At 37.5% G+C, this 16,754-nt stretch overlaps 1 pseudogene; it reads right to left on the bottom strand.

Moving 5' to 3' along the window:
- Positions 1–16,754, bottom strand: part of LOC149163372 (uncharacterized) — a 96,444-nt pseudogene that overhangs the window by 49,955 nt on the left and 29,735 nt on the right.

Below are 16,754 nucleotides of genomic sequence, written 5' to 3'. Positions count from 1 at the left end.
GGAGTCATCAGGCCATGCTTTAACTCTATCGGGAGTTATTCGGGCGATTAAAACCCATACATGCATGCATTAACACTATCGGGAGTGTTTAGGTGCCCAAAAACCATATATATGCATTTTACATTAATCAAAGGCTTTTTCCCTTTTGGTGGATAAACACAGTTATATATTTCGGCATATATGCATATAGGGTCGCCCACCCCAATCCTCCGATTGCAATAACATATGGACCCGATGGAATTTCAAATGTGGTTTATAATAATATCGCATCCGCAGTATATCGCAATGTATATAGGGTCGTCCACCCCAATCCTCCGATTGCGATAAGAGGTGGCGGACCCGATGGAAGCATTAAAGGCAACATATATTAACATCGCATCCGTGGTAATCAATTGCGATAACATATGGACCGGATGGCATTTCAAATGTGGTTTATAATAATATCGCATCTGCAGTATGTCACAATGTATATAGGGTCGTCCACCCCAATCCTCCGATTGCGATAAGAGGTGGCGGACCCGATGGAAGCATTAAAGGCAGCATATATTAACATCGCGTTTGCGGTAATCGCCCATTTTATAAAGGCTTCCCACATCTAATCGTCGATAGCGATGAAAGGAGTGGACCCGATATATTATTGTTATGGGTGCATTCAATTTTAAAGTCCCCCTCTTTGCCCGTTTGGACCGTTTTCATCATATTTTCGCTATTTTTATCACTTAAGTCATTCTTTAAGTGATCGGTCAAAGCAAGTGAGCCCCAGGTTTTCGGATCCCTGGTATTGTTAATCTACGGTTTTGATTCTTTGTTTTAAAAAGAGCTTTGCTATATAAGAGGGAATGAGATCGTTTGGCAGTAGAGAAGTGGGTATTAAAGATCTCATAAAAGAACAGTTCTGAAAGACTTTCGATTGGTTGGGAAGTGTTGGCTGAGATCTCATCAGCGCTGTCTGGTATGATTGAAGTCTGAAGATCATAAATTGCAGGAGACTGTGCAAGCACATATTCCCGCATATAAAAAGGCACAGGCGCAGATATTTACGGATGCCTTGATGAAGTCGCAATCCCCGATAGAGATTCGTTTCTGGCTTTTATCAATCTGTAGGTTGATGGGTGCGCAATATTAAGTCTTTCAGCTATATTGATCATTAAGGAATTTAGACTTCTGTGATCCATAACATTGTATAGAAATCTTCGGCAAAATCACATAACCAATATTTCGTCGACGCGTTTCGAACCAACCAGTGTGGTTCATCGTCAGGACAAGATGAAGAACTGATCTGGCGTAGCGAGAATAAATAGAGTGTGCAGAGATTCCAACAGCTAAATCCTAACGGCTAATTTTGACCAGGTCAAACCACTAAATTAGTTAGTTAATATTTCTCGAAGAAAGTAAAATAAGGTAAATTAAGGAAATTCAATTGTTAATTTAAGGAAAAGAATAATATTAATATTATCCCAAATATTAAGAAAAATTGATATTTTAATAATAATGGTCATATTATATAATAAATAATCTATAATCCCTTATTCTTCCAATATAACCTACGAGTAAAGATAACCCATTACTAAAATTATTAGAATTTATTCATCATAGGTAATTTATTGATAATTATTTAATGGTAAATTAGATCATGTTTTTTAGAATAAATCATAAATAATGTTTAAAATCCTTGGTCAATAATCAAAAACAATATAAGATTATTAAATCATCTATATCTACTAATAGTTAATATTTCTAGAAATTAGTTACAATAGGTAAACCCTAATCTAGGGTTATTAATATTAAAAATAATAATAATCCTAATATTAATATTAATATTAATAATAATAATATTAATATTATCCTAAATATTAAGAAAATTAATATTATAATAATAATGGTCATACTATATAATAATTAAACTATAATCTATTATTATTCAAATATAACTTATAAGTAAAGATAACCCATTATTAATATTATTAGAATTTTATTTACCCTAGGTAATTTATTCATAATTATCTAAGGTAAGATATATCATGCTTTTTAGAATAAAACATATATAGTGTTTAAATTAATTGGTCATTAAAATGATAAGTTATATAAAAATAATTATAAACAATTTAGGTCTACTAATAATTAATATTTCTAGAAATTAGTTCCATTATGTAACATCATAATCTAGGGTCATTAACACTAGGACTATTAATATCATAACTAAAAACTAAACTAATGGTCAAAAAATCCATATTAGAACTATAATTGTTAAAATTACTGAGGTTAACTAAGACTATAGGTAAGCAAATTATTACTAATAGAAGAATGTCGAAATCTAGGGTTGATATATTAAAATCCATCCTTAAAACTTAATGGTCAAAATATACTATATAATTATTTTAAAATTATTACAATTAACTATGCCAATAATAAGGAACATATAAAGTAAAAAATAAAAAATATAAAGAAATAAGGGAAAAACACATATGCCCAATAGTATGAAAGGTTAATATTACTAAGCCCGAAACTCAAACAAAGCAAAAAAAAAAAGGACCCAAACACCATATAATAACAGGACAAACCTGCCAAAGGAGAGAAAAAGAGGGGGGGAAAAAACAGAAACCCTACGACCTCTGTAATTGGGTTCTGAAATTGGCCTCTGTTGTTTTCTAAAAGGGTTCTGGGTGCGCAATATTAAGTTCTTCCTGTGTAGCGATAATGTTTAGCCTCTGGGTGTGCAGCAGTATGTAAATCCTCTGTATTGGGTTTTGATATTCAGCCTCTGTATTGATCTGATGCTTGGGTAATTCTGAAGATTTGTTTATACTTGATGACCATTTGATCTTCTTGGATCCAGTCTGAAAATTAATGAAACGTGGTCCTTGAACGAAGTAGGGGGTTGTAGCTCCCTTCCAGGAGAGACTGGAAAACGAGAGAGGGTTGTAGCTCTCTGCAGGTTGCAGCCTGCGTACTGGTAAAGGACTGCACCAGTACAAATTCATTGTAAAAGAAGTTCTATTTGAAAGAAGATAGAGACATATTGCAGCAGGTGGTTTTCACCCACATTGGGTTTCCACCTTATATCTGGTGTTCCGTTGTGTGACAATCTGTTTTTTACTGTTCTTGTTCATTATTATATGGTACTGACATACAAGTTAATTATCAATTTCGAAAGAATAATTTAAAGCATAAATCTAGATGGTTTATTGAAAAGAAATTAATAATACTGATTCACCCCCCCCCTCTCAGTATTATTTCCAACAATTGGTATCAGAGCAGGTCCTTCAAAGAAGCTTGATCGCTTGAAGGGAGATCGTTCATCATGAGCAACTATGAGAGGGAAGCATCAATCAGGCCACCAATTTTTGATGGGACAAACTTCGTATATTGGAAGGTAAGAGTTACTACCTATCTTCAATCTCTGGGTACAGAAGTCTAGGACATCATAGAAACAGGGTATACTTTTCCATCAGCTACTCCTATATATCCAGCTGAGAAGAAGAAATATGAAACAAATGCAAAGGCGGTCAATACTCTTCTAGGATGTCTATCTCAATCAGAATTCGTGAAAGTTATGCAGTATAAATCCGCAAAAGAAATATGGGACAAGATTGTCCTAAGCTATGAAGGAGATGATCAGGTAAAATGAGCAAAACTTCAAACCCTCAGGATTCAGTATGAAAATCTCAAGATGTATAATGATGAAAGTGTGGCACACTATTTTCTTCGTGTAGATGAGATTGTTAATTGTATGAAAAACTTGGGTGAAGAAATAAAAGAGGTTGTTGTGGTTAAAAAAGTTCTAAGATCTTTGTCACCTAGGTTTGAATCTAAAGTTTCTGCAATAGAAGAAAAGGAGAATCTACAAAGTCTTAAAATGTCACAACTGCATGGAATTCTAACTGCTTATGAAATGAGGAAAGGAGGTCCATTAGACAGGAGAGAAGCTACCTTCAAGGCTTTAGGCAAAGGAGAATACTATGAATCTGGACACGTGTCAGAAGAAGAAGAAGAATCAAATTTTGTCAAAAATCTCCAACGGGGTGCTGGACGATTCCGAGGTAAGTTACCTTTCAAATGCTTTGCATGTGGAAGAGTGGGTCACTATGCTGCCAAATGTCCTCATAAAGAAAAGAATGACAAGGGAAAGGAACCTGTTAGATGGAACAAGAAACAGAATGCTAACAGGAAAAGCTATTACACTCATGAAGATAGTGATGGACTCTCAAATAGTGACGAAGATGAACGAGGTAATGACTATAAACTCTTAATGGCTTTTGAAGATGATGATTACATGGATGCTATAGATGAAGAAGGTTTTTATGAAGAAATGTCTAATCTCAAAATTTGCTTAGAAGAGAAGAATGTGATTATTGAATCTCTGCAATGTCAACTAGCTGAAAGGGAAAAACATCTTGAAAAATTGGAATGTGAAATTGTTGGTCTTAGAAAAGAGATTGAGAAGACAAAAGCTCTTAATCTTAAATTTGTTAAAGGATCTGAAACTCTGGATGAGATCATCAATGTGCAGCGTTCTCCATTAATCAAGACAGGTCTGGGATATAATGGAGAAGCATCTCAAGCATCCACCTCCAAAAGTTATCTTGATGCAGCAAGGAGGAGCGAGCAAAGGCCTAATAGAAATCATCAAGTAAATCAGGGACAGTTTATCTCAAGAACGAACAAAAACTATCAAGAAAATCGGGGGCAAGCTACAAACAGAAGCTACAACCAGCCACAGGTAAAACCTTCTCAATTTGCCTCAAGAATGGATGTCAGTAGAAACTACAATCGATTGGATGATAGATTTGATAATCGCAGGAGTTTCTTCAATGGCCAATGTTTCTCTTGCCATAACTTTGGTCACAAAGCAGCTCAATGTGTTGCCTATAAGACAATCATGACTAGAGAAGCTCAAAAACAAAGAAGTATGTCTAGAATCACGAAGAGGACCTATAACAACTTTTCCGCCCTTGAAAGTGAAATTGAATGTTCTATTTGTAATAACTTTGGTCATGAAGATGCTGAATGCAGGAGCAGGTTTTGGCAGACAAAGGAACAAGCCTCAAATACCAGAACATGGAGAATAAAAGAACCAAAACCAGAAAGATGTGGGATAGATTTTTATGCAGAAGGACAAGAAAATTTATGGTTTATCGACAGCGGATGTTCGAAGCATATGACAGGTGATAAAGAAAAACTTGAATCATATACTACTCTAGAAAAGGGAAAGAAGGTTTCTTTTGGAAATGATACTCCTGCGGCCATAAAAGGAAAAGGCACTGCTCAGTTGAAAGAAAAGGTCAAGGCTGGAAATGTTTTGTATGTTGATGGCTTGAAGCATAATCTACTGAGTGTCAGTCAGATGTGCGATCAAGGAACAGAGGTAATATTTCGATCAAATGGATGTAGTGTTCGTGATCTCGATACAAGAAAAACAGTGATCAAAGGCAGAAGAACTCCAAATAATTTATACATATTTGAAGAAGGACAACAACAATGCTATTTGAGCAAGGACGATGAACATTGGTTATGGCACTGGAGGTTGGGGCACCTAAACTTTTCACAAATAAGGAAAGCATGCAAATACCAGGCAGTCCGTGGTCTTCCAAACATCAAAATTCCAGACAACACAATATGCAAATCATGTCAGTTTGGTAAGCAAACCAGAACTAACTTTCCTGAAAAGGAAGGATCAGCTAGCAGGCCTCTTGAGCTGGTACATACAGATGTATGTGGTCCATTTAGGACAAGGTCACCTAGAGGAGAAGAATATTTTATATTATTCATTGATGACTTCTCTAGGATGGTTTGGTTAGGACTTATGAAGCACAAAGACGAAGCATTCAAAAAGTTCAAGTCTTTCAAAGCCTTGGTTGAAAATGAATCAGATTAGAAAATTAAGTGCCTTAGGTCTAACAGAGGTGGGGAATTTACCTCAAATGAATTTTTCGATTTCTGTGAAGAACATGGAATAAGAAGGGAATTCTCTACAGCTAGGACTCCTCAGCAGAATGGAGTTGTGGAAAGGATGAACAGAACAATCCAACAAATGGCTCGTGCTATGCTTGATGAGTCTGGAACTCCCGCAACCTTCTGGGGTGAAGCTGCATTTGCTGCAGTTGTTATTCTCAACAAAACAAATGTCCGAGTGAACAGCACTCAAACTCCGCATGAGCTCTGGTATGGTGAGACTCCTTCGGTAAAGCACTTCAAAATTTTTGGGAGCAAATGCTATATTAAGAATACTGATGAACAACTTGGCAAACTTGAGCCTAGAGCAGACGAAGGCATTCTCCTTGGTTATTCTCCTCACAGCAAAGCATATAAGTGTTACAATAAAAGACTTGGAAGAATTGTTGACAGCATTGATGTAGTGGTTGATGAAAAGGGATACATTCCTAGGCAAGTAAGGTATGAAAATATCAAAGAAGATGAAGACTACCCTCCAAATCAGACCAATGATGAAGAAAAAGAACCTCAAGAGGCACCCGAAGAACAGATAATGATAGAAGAGAAGACTCCATCCAGGTATGTACAGAAGAATCATCCAGAATCTCAAATTCTGGGACAAAAAGAGGCAGGCATACAAACTAGAAGATCAACTGCAGAAGCTTCAAGCTATTTGGCATTACTCTCCTCCACTGAACCACAAAATGTAAGAGAGGCATGCAAGGATGAATGTTGGGTCAAGGCAATGGATGAAGAACTTGAACAGATCGAAAAGAACAACACTTGGGAGTTGGTTCCTAGACCAAAGGATAAGAATGTCATAGGAACAAAATGGATTTTCAAAAATAAGTTGAACGAAAATGGGGAAGTAATTAGAAACAAGGCAAGACTGGTGTGTAAAGGGTATGCCCAACAAGAAGGAATAGATTTTGAAGAAACTTTTGCTCCCATTGCAAGACTTGAGGCCATCCAAATGTTCCTTGCTCTCTCAAGCTTTCAAAAGTTCAAAGTATTTCAAATGGATGTGAAATCAGCTTTTCTAAATGGAGACTTAGAAGAAGAAGTATACATTGAGCAGCCAGATGGTTTCATTCTTGGGAATGATCCAAATCTTGTATGCAGATTGAAAAAGGCTCTCTATGGTCTTAAACAGGCTCCAAGGGCTTGGTACTACCATTTGGACAAATATCTTCATCAACAAGGTTTTTCAAAAGGATCAGCAGATAGCAATCTTTATATAAAAATTGAAAATGACAAGTTGCTAATACTTGTTGTGTATGCAGATGATATTATCTTTGGCAGCAATGAAGAAGCTATGAGTCAAAACTTTGCCTCGGTAATACTGAAAGAATTCGAAATGTCCCTGCTAGGAGAACTAACATACTTTCTTGGATTGCAAATCCAACAAAATGAAGATGGTATCTTCTTGTCTCAAGCCAAGTACCTCAAGCAGATTTTGAAGAAGTATGGCATGGAAGATTCAAAACCAGTATGTACCCCCATGGTTACAGGATGCAGTCTTAGTGCGAATGATGAATCAGCAACAGTTCATCAACCAACCTACAGATCTATGATTGGAAGTCTACTTTATTTGACAGGTACCCGACCAGACATCATGCATGCAGTGGGAATAGTTGGAAGATTTCAGGCAAATCCTAAGGAAACTCATCTTCAGGCAGTAAAGAGAATCTTCAAATATCTTCAAGGAACTCAAAACTATGGCTTATGGTATCCTAGAGACACAGATCTCACACTTCATGCTTACACAGATGCAGATTGGGCCAGAAGTGTGGATGACAGGAAAAGCACAAGTGGTGGTGCTTTCTTTATGGGTTCCAGATTAGTATCTTGGTTCAGCAAGAAACAGAGTTTGATTGCTTTATCTACAGCTGAAGCAGAATATGTGGCTGCTGCATCTTGTTGCACTCAACTTCTTTGGATGATGCAGACCTTGCAGGATTTTCAAATCACTTGTACACCACCTATCTCCATCTTATGTGATAATACAAGTGCAATTAGCATTTCAAAGAACCCAGTCATGCATTCAAAGACCAAGCACATACCGATCAAGTATCATTTTCTCAGGGAACAAGTGCTTGAACAAAAGGTCAAGTTGGAATATGTTCCTTCTAAGGAACAAGTCGCTGATATATTCACCAAACCATTGCCTAGGGAAACCTTTGAATATCTCAAGCAAAAACTGGGAGTTGTTGATGCATCATCTTGTTGTTAATTCTCAGATTGGTGCTTGTACGCGAGGTTCGTATGGGGTATACGCATACAAGGCTCAGGGGGAGCATATCTAATCCATTGTTGGCATTATAGTATTGCACCATATTTGATCTTAGTAGGAGCGAACAGGGTGGATGGTGGTCCTCGGTAAGTTCTTGGTTGTCAAAATATCCATGGCATTAAAGGTGTCGAGTTCGATTAGCGGCACGAGCAGAAGGGAAAATAGGGCGGTCTCTGTATTATAAGTAGCCAGTAGCCAGAATAGCTATGGAGTGGAATGGTTACCTGAAAAATCTGAAGTTGATATCGCTTTTATGATCCGGTTCATAATCAAGGGGAGCAGGTTCTCAGGGGGAGATATAGTCAAGAGGAGCAGGTTTGGGCAGCCAAATATATATATATCAAGGACAGAGTATGTCTTGATTCGCCCTTTGCCCTTGATTTCAAAGGGGGAGAGTGATTTTGGTGTTGTTGCAATTAAGTCCAAAGGGGGAAACTGTTGGCATTGTGATGTAGGCGTTGTACTTGATGGCAACCGTCTCATAGACGAACATCTTCTTATATACATCTACAGAGGAGATAATCAGAGAAATCAGGGCATCTCAGAGCAGGATGGGAACAAGAGGAGACAAGAGGAGCCATTTACATATGTATATATCTCATATATATCCCAAAGTTATCGGGAGCCATTGAGCCATTGGGAGCATATCGGAGCAAGAGAGGCACATTCTCATATATAAAGAGCTTATCAGGTGGGATCGGGCTTATAAAACCCTTGGATGCATGCTTAATCATTATCGGGAGTCATCGGGCCATGCTTTAACTCTATCGAGAGTTGTTCGGGCGATTAAAACCCATACATGCATGCATTAACACTATCGAGAGTGTTTGGGCGCCCAAAAGCCATATATATGCATTTTACATTAATCAAAGGCTTTTTCCCTTTTGGCGGATAAACACAGTTATATATTTCGGCATATATGCATATAGGGTCGCCCACCCCAATCCTCCGATTGCGATAACATATGGACCCGATGGCATTTCAAATGTGGTTTATAATAATATCACATCCGCAGTATATCGCAATGTATATAGGGTCGTCCACCCCAATCCTCTGATTGTGATAAGAAGTGGCGGACCCGATGGAAGCATTAAAGGCAGCATATATTAACATCGCATCCGCGGTAATCGATTGCGATAACATATGGACCCGATGGCATTTCAAATGTGGTTTATAATAATATCGCATCCGCAATATGTCACAATGTATATAGGGTCGTCCACCCCAATCCTCCGATTGCGATAAGAGGTGGCTGACCCGATGGAAGCATTAAAGGCAGCATATATTAACATCGCATCCACGGTAATCACCCATTTTATAAAGGCTTCCCACATCTAATCGCCGATAGCGATGAAAGGAGCGGACCTGATATATTATTGTTATGGGTGCATTCAGTTTAAAGTCTGCCTCTTTGCCCATTTGGACTGTTTTCATCATATTTTCGTTGTTTTTATCACTTAAGTCATTCTTTAAGTGATCGGTCAAAGCAAGTGAGCCCCAGGTTTTCGGATCCCTGGTATTGTTAATCTACGGTTTTGATTCTTTGTTTTAAAAAGAGCTTTGCTATATAAGAGGGAATGAGATCGTTTGGCGGTAGTGAAGTGGGTATTAAAGATCTCATAAAAGAACAGTTCTGAAAGACTTTCGATCGGTTGGGAAGTGTTGGCTGAGATCTCATCAGCGCTGTCTGGTATGATTGAAGTCTGAAGATCATAAATTGCAGGAGACTATGCAAGCACATATTCCCGCATATAAAAAGGCATAGGCGCAGATATTTATGGATGCCTTGATGAAGTCACAATCCCCGGTAGAGATTCGTTTCTGGCTTTTATCAATCTGCAGGTTGATGGGTGCGCAATATTAAGTCTTTCGGCTGTATTGATCATGTTTAGCCTCGGGTGCGCTGTAATATGTATATCCTCTGTAATTGGGTTCTGAAATTGGCCTCTGTTGTTTTCTAAAAGGGTTCTGGGTGCGCAATATTAAGTTCTTCCTGTGTAGCGATAATGTTTAGCCTCTGGGTGTGCAGCAGTATGTAAATCCTCTGTATTGGGTTTTGATATTCAGCCTCTGTATTGATTTGATGCTTGGGTAATTCTGAAGATTTGTTTATACTTGATGACCATTTGATCTTCTTAGATCCAATCTGAAAATTAATGAAATGTGGTCCTTGAACGAAGTAGGGGGTTGTAGCTCCCTTCCAGGAGAGACTGGAAAACGAGAGAGGGTTGTAGCTCTCTGCAGGTTACAGCCTGTGTACTGGTAAAGGACTGCACCAGTACAAATTCATTGTAAAAGAAGTTCTATTTGAAAGAAGATAGAGACATATTGCAGTAGGTGGTTTTCACCCACATTGGGTTTCCACCTTATATCTGGTGTTTCGTTGTGTGACAATCTGTTTTTTACTGTTCTTGTTCATTATTATATGGTACTGACATACAAGTTAATTATCAATTTTGGAAGAATAATTTAAAGCATAAATCTGGATGGTTTATTGAAAAGAAATTAATAATACTGATTCACCCCCCCCCCCGCCCCCCTCTCAGTATTATTTCCAACAAACCGAGGGTTTGTGGATGACCCATAACAAAGGGTTTGTGGGCAACCCATAACCGAGGGTTTGTGGATGACCCATAACCAAGGGTTTGTGGGCAACCCATAACCGAGGGTTTGTGGATGACCCATAACCATGATGAATGAAGATCCGAGGATAAAGATACCTTCTAATGCTTTCGAGCCAATTGTGATATTGACATTATGTGGCCAAGCAAATGGATTTCGAGGACAATGGTTTTTTGTGGTTGACCCATAACCATGATGAATGAAGGTACGAGGATAGAGATACCCTATAATGCTTGTGGCCAACTGTGATGGTGACAGTGTGCGACGGAGAAAATGGACTTTAGTGGTAAGGGTTTTGTGTGGTTGACCCATAACCAGAATGAAATAGTTTGCTTTTCGGTTTGTCTGGTACAAATATGGTGGCTTATCCTTTTAAATTATTTTGGGACCCATTGCAATAAATATATCAAGAATTGCACCTGCTTCTGCCATGCTTATATAAAACATGTTTTCTAGGTAAGACATCTCAAGCATATAAGTTGAAACTGAATCCACTCCTATTTCCAATTCTCTTAAGGCTAGCATGATATCACAAAATAAATGTTCCATTTGTGCAACATTCAGGGTTCATGACATAGCATATTTGACCTTCTTGTCAAGATGAACTAGGGTTTCCTTCTTGTTTTTTAATGGGAATGTCATAGAATTAAATTCAACCTCCATAAAATTATGGAATTGAGTAAACGTGTGAAATATGAGTTTCAACAACTATCAATACATAATGCCTTGTGCTATGTTACCTTCCCATGTGAAAATAAAATGTTGGGTCCCTATAATACTAGTGATTACCCCATTACTATTGTAGTTATACCCCTTATTAATATTGTTGTGCCCCTATTTCCCCCATATTTTTATTACTGTGCCCCATAGTATCCCTCTATTATTATTTTTGTGGCTTTATATTATTATTGTTAGGTCAGCTGGATTATATTGTGACTCCTTAGACTCCTATATATAGAAAGGAGGTTTGTCATTTGAATCATCCAATAATTGCTCATTTATGTAATGTAAAGGAGGTTTCCCCTCGAAGAGGCTGAATTCTAAGGCGTTGATCTATCTTTTCTATCTTTTCTTGCGCTGGTTTCATAACATTTAGTATCAGAGCTTTGGATTTTAGGGTTTTGCTGCTCCAAACAGGCCTTCGTGGAATGTTCACTATAACGTTTTTTCTGTGATGTTTCAGAAGTTGCAAAAAAAACCCATTTGAGAAGAAATCGCACTGAACCTCGGGTCCAAATTTCAGAGCTTTTCGCGCTATATTTGCGGAGATATGATCTGAGGAATTTGGTCTTTTTGCAGACTCCTGAATTACATTCCAAATAGGTGACCTGGGGGAAATCGTCATAACTTTCTCTCTAGGGATCAGATTGAAATTTTGTAAGAAGGTATAGAAATAGGATGGACTGTAGTTTCTTGTATGCATTTTTCAGATCCAAAGGTTGAAACAGTGACTCATGGCACGTCGTACAAGTTCGCTCTACTGAACTAGTCTATAATCAAGTCACTGTGGGAGATTTCGCATAACTCTTCCTTGGAGGATCCAATTTGGGTCAGACTTGTGGAATTGGAAATAGGACACAAAGGGCTACTTCAGGTAACAAAATCAGAACTAGATGATCAGAAAGTACAAAGATACATCAGAGGCAATAACAAGCTCCTACAAAGTGAAAAAAAGGTGTGTAGTTTTTTAAAAATTTTGCATAAGATTGGTTTGAAAAATTAGTTTGAAGGAATTCCAAGGGCATAGTAAAGCATTATTATTGGTAATTTATGCCCCAAGGAAAGAAAATGCAAACACCTAGTAGGAAACCTGAAAGCTCTAGCATGATCCATGAAGAAGAGGAAGAAATGCAACATGATATATCAAAATTATGAGACCAAGTGCAACAATTGTCACTTGCACAAAAAGGAACAGAATCTAAGATGGATGGTTTAAAGAAAGGCATAGAATCTAAGATGGACGATTTGAAGATAGACCTGAAGACAAACATGGACGAATTGAAGATAAATATGAATAAGTTGCTACAAGAAATGGTCACTAAGGGTGAAAGGGTACTAAAGGAAACTCATGATGAGAACAAAAGAAATGTTAATCATGATTCCATAGACTCTAATGTTGGATTGAAGACTCACCATATTCCAAAAATCGATATGAGGAAGTTTGATCGCAAGGATCCCGCCACATGGATATTACAGATGGAGCAATTCTTCGATCTCAATAATGTGTAAAACACAAAAAAGGTACATATGGCAACTTTATATTTGGAACCAAATCAGTTTGTATGGTATCAATGGCTTTGCTCTCGTAAACAATTTATCACTTGGGCAATTTTTACGGAAGAATTGATAGCACATTATGAGGATACAAAAAGCAACACTTTTTTTAGCCAATTGATAAGTCTCAAACAAAAGGGTTAAATAATGGAGCACATTGAGGAGTTCCAAAAATTGAACATAAGGGTAAAAGATATTCCAGAGGAGCATAGGATTGATGTGTTCATAGGGTCTTTAAAGGATAATATCCAACATGATGTTTGCCTTTGGGAACCTGATTAATTAGAGAAGGCATTCAGGTTAGCAAGAAAAATGGAAAGCAAAATTATGGCAACCAGGAAGCATACCACTCACAACTATAAAGACGGAAGTGTTGTTGGCCCTAGTCTTCCACAACCTATAAGGTTGACACCACAACAATTGGAAGAAAAAAGAGCAAAAGGGCTTTGTTACAGTTGTGATAGAAAATACACTAAAGGTCATAAGTGTGCTGAGAAGAAATTATTCTACATAGATTGTGAAGAGGAAGAAGAAAAGGAACAAGAAAGGTCAAAAGAAGAGGATATACTCTAGGAACAAAGCCTAGATGAAGAACAAATAAATCCGACCATATCTTGTAATGCATTGGTGGGAATTACCACTCCTCAAACCATCAAGATAGAAGGACAAATCAAGAAGAAAAAGGTAATAGTGTTGATTGATTCAGGAAGCACCCACAATTTTATTCATTGTAAGGTAGCAAAAGAATTGAATTGCTTCCTATATCCAGCACTAGAGTAATCCCCTTGCTTTGATTTTACCAAATGATCACCATGGCACCTGTGTTAAAATAACCAACTTCTCTCCCTTGGAATGTCTTGGATAAAATGAGATCCGACCAGAAACAATCCATGAAATATTAGGTAAAGTTCGCATGGCAATATTCTAGGGCCACAAGAACGTGCGATCCCAGGGTCATTCACCACAACTCGACAATATGATCCACAACAACTAAATCAAAGTCGAGGTAAATGATCCTCGAGATATCGACCAAGTAAGTGTGAGTGTAGTTGACTCACTGATACAATGCCTCCCTAATGGAATATGATATCTTGTTCATGACAATATTCTCGTCAAAGTGATATAATTTGAAGCACAAATATGGAAAATTTGCTTGAAGCACAACCTTAAGATCATGTTAGCACTAGGACACCAGGAAAAGGAAGAACACATTCTCAGGACAAGCAGCATGTTGGATATTCGACAAAATTCTAGTGACCAATCCTCTCAATAAGCAACATCCAATGTCATTTCTATATGAACGATCATGGTATCACAAAGCTCCACATCATCATCTTCTTTCTCTTTCTTTCAAGAGTAAGTTGATTTTCATGACACATGCGTCGAGATGATGCATTCCTTACCATTTCTAAAAGTTAGAGCTTCTTGGAAAACCACCAAGGTCGACGATCATCGTGGTATGTGCAGTCGGTCTGGGAGCATGCTGGGAAGCTTTGCTAAACCAAGACTATCTCTAGCATTTTATTAGCTTGAAAGTTATCCTTCTCGTCCCGTAGGAATCTAGTTGCCACCAGGCCAATACTGCTCAGCTAGATTGAAACCAAAATGCTTGCAAATAGAAAGAAGCAAGACACACTCATTCTTGGAAACATATTTTCCTTTAAAGCGTCCAGAGGCTTCAATTAACAAGCTTTGAATATGTGTCTAGATTGCATATAAAGCTTGTAGGAACAAATGCTCCATGCTACTTAAGAAAAACCACAAACTTAGTCAACCTTGAGAATTAGCAGTAATTGATTGCAGATAGCTAGAACTCAGGATTCAACAGGTCAAAGATATTAAGGTCTCGAGCACAAAATACTAAATATTATTTTGGCAAACCAAACAAGAAGATAAATATCCAACTCGTAAACCGTAGTTGGACATGTTGGCTTGGCATTGATAATCTGCGCTTGTCCTAACATTCCTCCCTTTGCTCTAATTTAGTACTTGTTCTTGATATGAATGTGATAGAAAAAGAAAAAGTACTAAATTGGAGAATAGGGAGGATTACTAGGACAAGTGTAGATTGCACATCAACTCAGGTATTCCCGACAAAGGGTATCCACAACACTATATATTGGAACAATTTATGGTAGAAAACCAATAGATATGAAAATTTTATGGAACCCTGATTGCCTCAGAGTCATAACCTGGGTTTGATACCACTGATATGGACTTTGGAGGGGACAAATATATGATTAATTGTCACATCAAGAAGTGAAAGAATAAACCCACATCGTAAACCAATCCAGAAAATAAATCAGAAAACTAATTTTTTTTATTACATCAAAATGATGATTGCAACTACATTGTGCTCGACAATTTGTCCTCTTACAAAGTGAGGTTGGTTATTTACAACCTTTTTTAGTTACATTACCATGGGTAAAGTTTCGTTCGGATCAGAGAAGGCCTTCACTGCTTCCTCTAAAACAATTCCTTTTGGTAGATGTTGTTCCCTCTAACACATGAGCTCTTTTGATTTTGTCAAAGAAAAATAAAATAAAAATCATATAGGATCAACCTTGATCCATCAATCAAATCTGAGGAGCCTGTATAAAGCCTTCTTTCTACTTAAAAGTAGAAGACTTCGTCATCTACCTCAAAACCCTGAGGTAGCTCTTATGTACAGTTCTTCAAGGAAGACGATCTCTACATCCATCTGATGTAGTTTTCAACATAAATCATAAAGATAATAATTTTTTAACATAAGTGTACTTGACAAGATATCCCTTCATAGTATTCTCCCTCTTACTGAGGTGATCCTTCACTTTGTACTTCTCTTCAAGTTTCTATTTACATCATAGTTCATCTTAGAAGTCACCACTGACTTCTTTTCAACATAGATCACGGCATACTCCAATATTGTTGATATGTCTACTCCCTCTGAGTCCAGATCTCATTTAGTACTATATCTCTCAATATAAGTCCTCTTATCACAGGCTTTGCTTTGTTCTTCATTTCTTTCATCTGTTTCCAAAGCATTGACAACCTTAACTATGTACCTACAATCCTCACTATGGACGCCATGGAAGAACAATTATAGCCAAGCAAAGATTTCAAAGACAAGAGAATAACTACTAGTGAAAACAAGAATAATAGTAATAAATAAGAGAGACAGACTTACCTCTTAGGAATAATTTCATGTTGGCATCGATGTCAACCTAATGGCAAGAGTTGTTAGTACCATGTGATGTAGAGATACTTGGTTTGTGCATTGATTGTAGACCTTAGTTCAATGGTTGCATAGGTTGGTGCATGCTTGTATGCTGATACCTTGGCAGAGTGTTGAGTTTCTACACCTAGTTGACAGTGATGGAGATTGTCAAGTTATGTTTATGATACTTGGTGTGTGTGTGGATGGTTTTTAGATTGTATGATCAATTTCAATGACTACAATGGGTTCCTGAAGGTCTTGTAGAAGATTGTTAAGTAGTGGAACAAGTTTGGGAAGATTTTGAGCTAAGTAAATTTGTTCTTGGCCATCCTCTGCCCCAGCCACATAGATGGAAGCTTATGGGAGTGACTAAAAGTTTTCAATCATTGGATAGCAATGTTGTGGGAGTGAATGCAGTCAATTTCACACATTCTTGTT

The sequence above is a fragment of the Pinus tabuliformis genome, chromosome 5_1 (assembly GCF_031772625.1).
Source record: "Pinus tabuliformis cultivar Carrire ecotype Pingquan chromosome 5_1, CPIR1, whole genome shotgun sequence".
In the NCBI taxonomy this organism is placed as follows: domain Eukaryota; kingdom Viridiplantae; phylum Streptophyta; class Pinopsida; order Pinales; family Pinaceae; genus Pinus; species Pinus tabuliformis.
The sequence above is the reverse complement of the archived record's forward strand: the minus strand, read 5'-3'. Positions and strand labels throughout refer to the sequence as shown.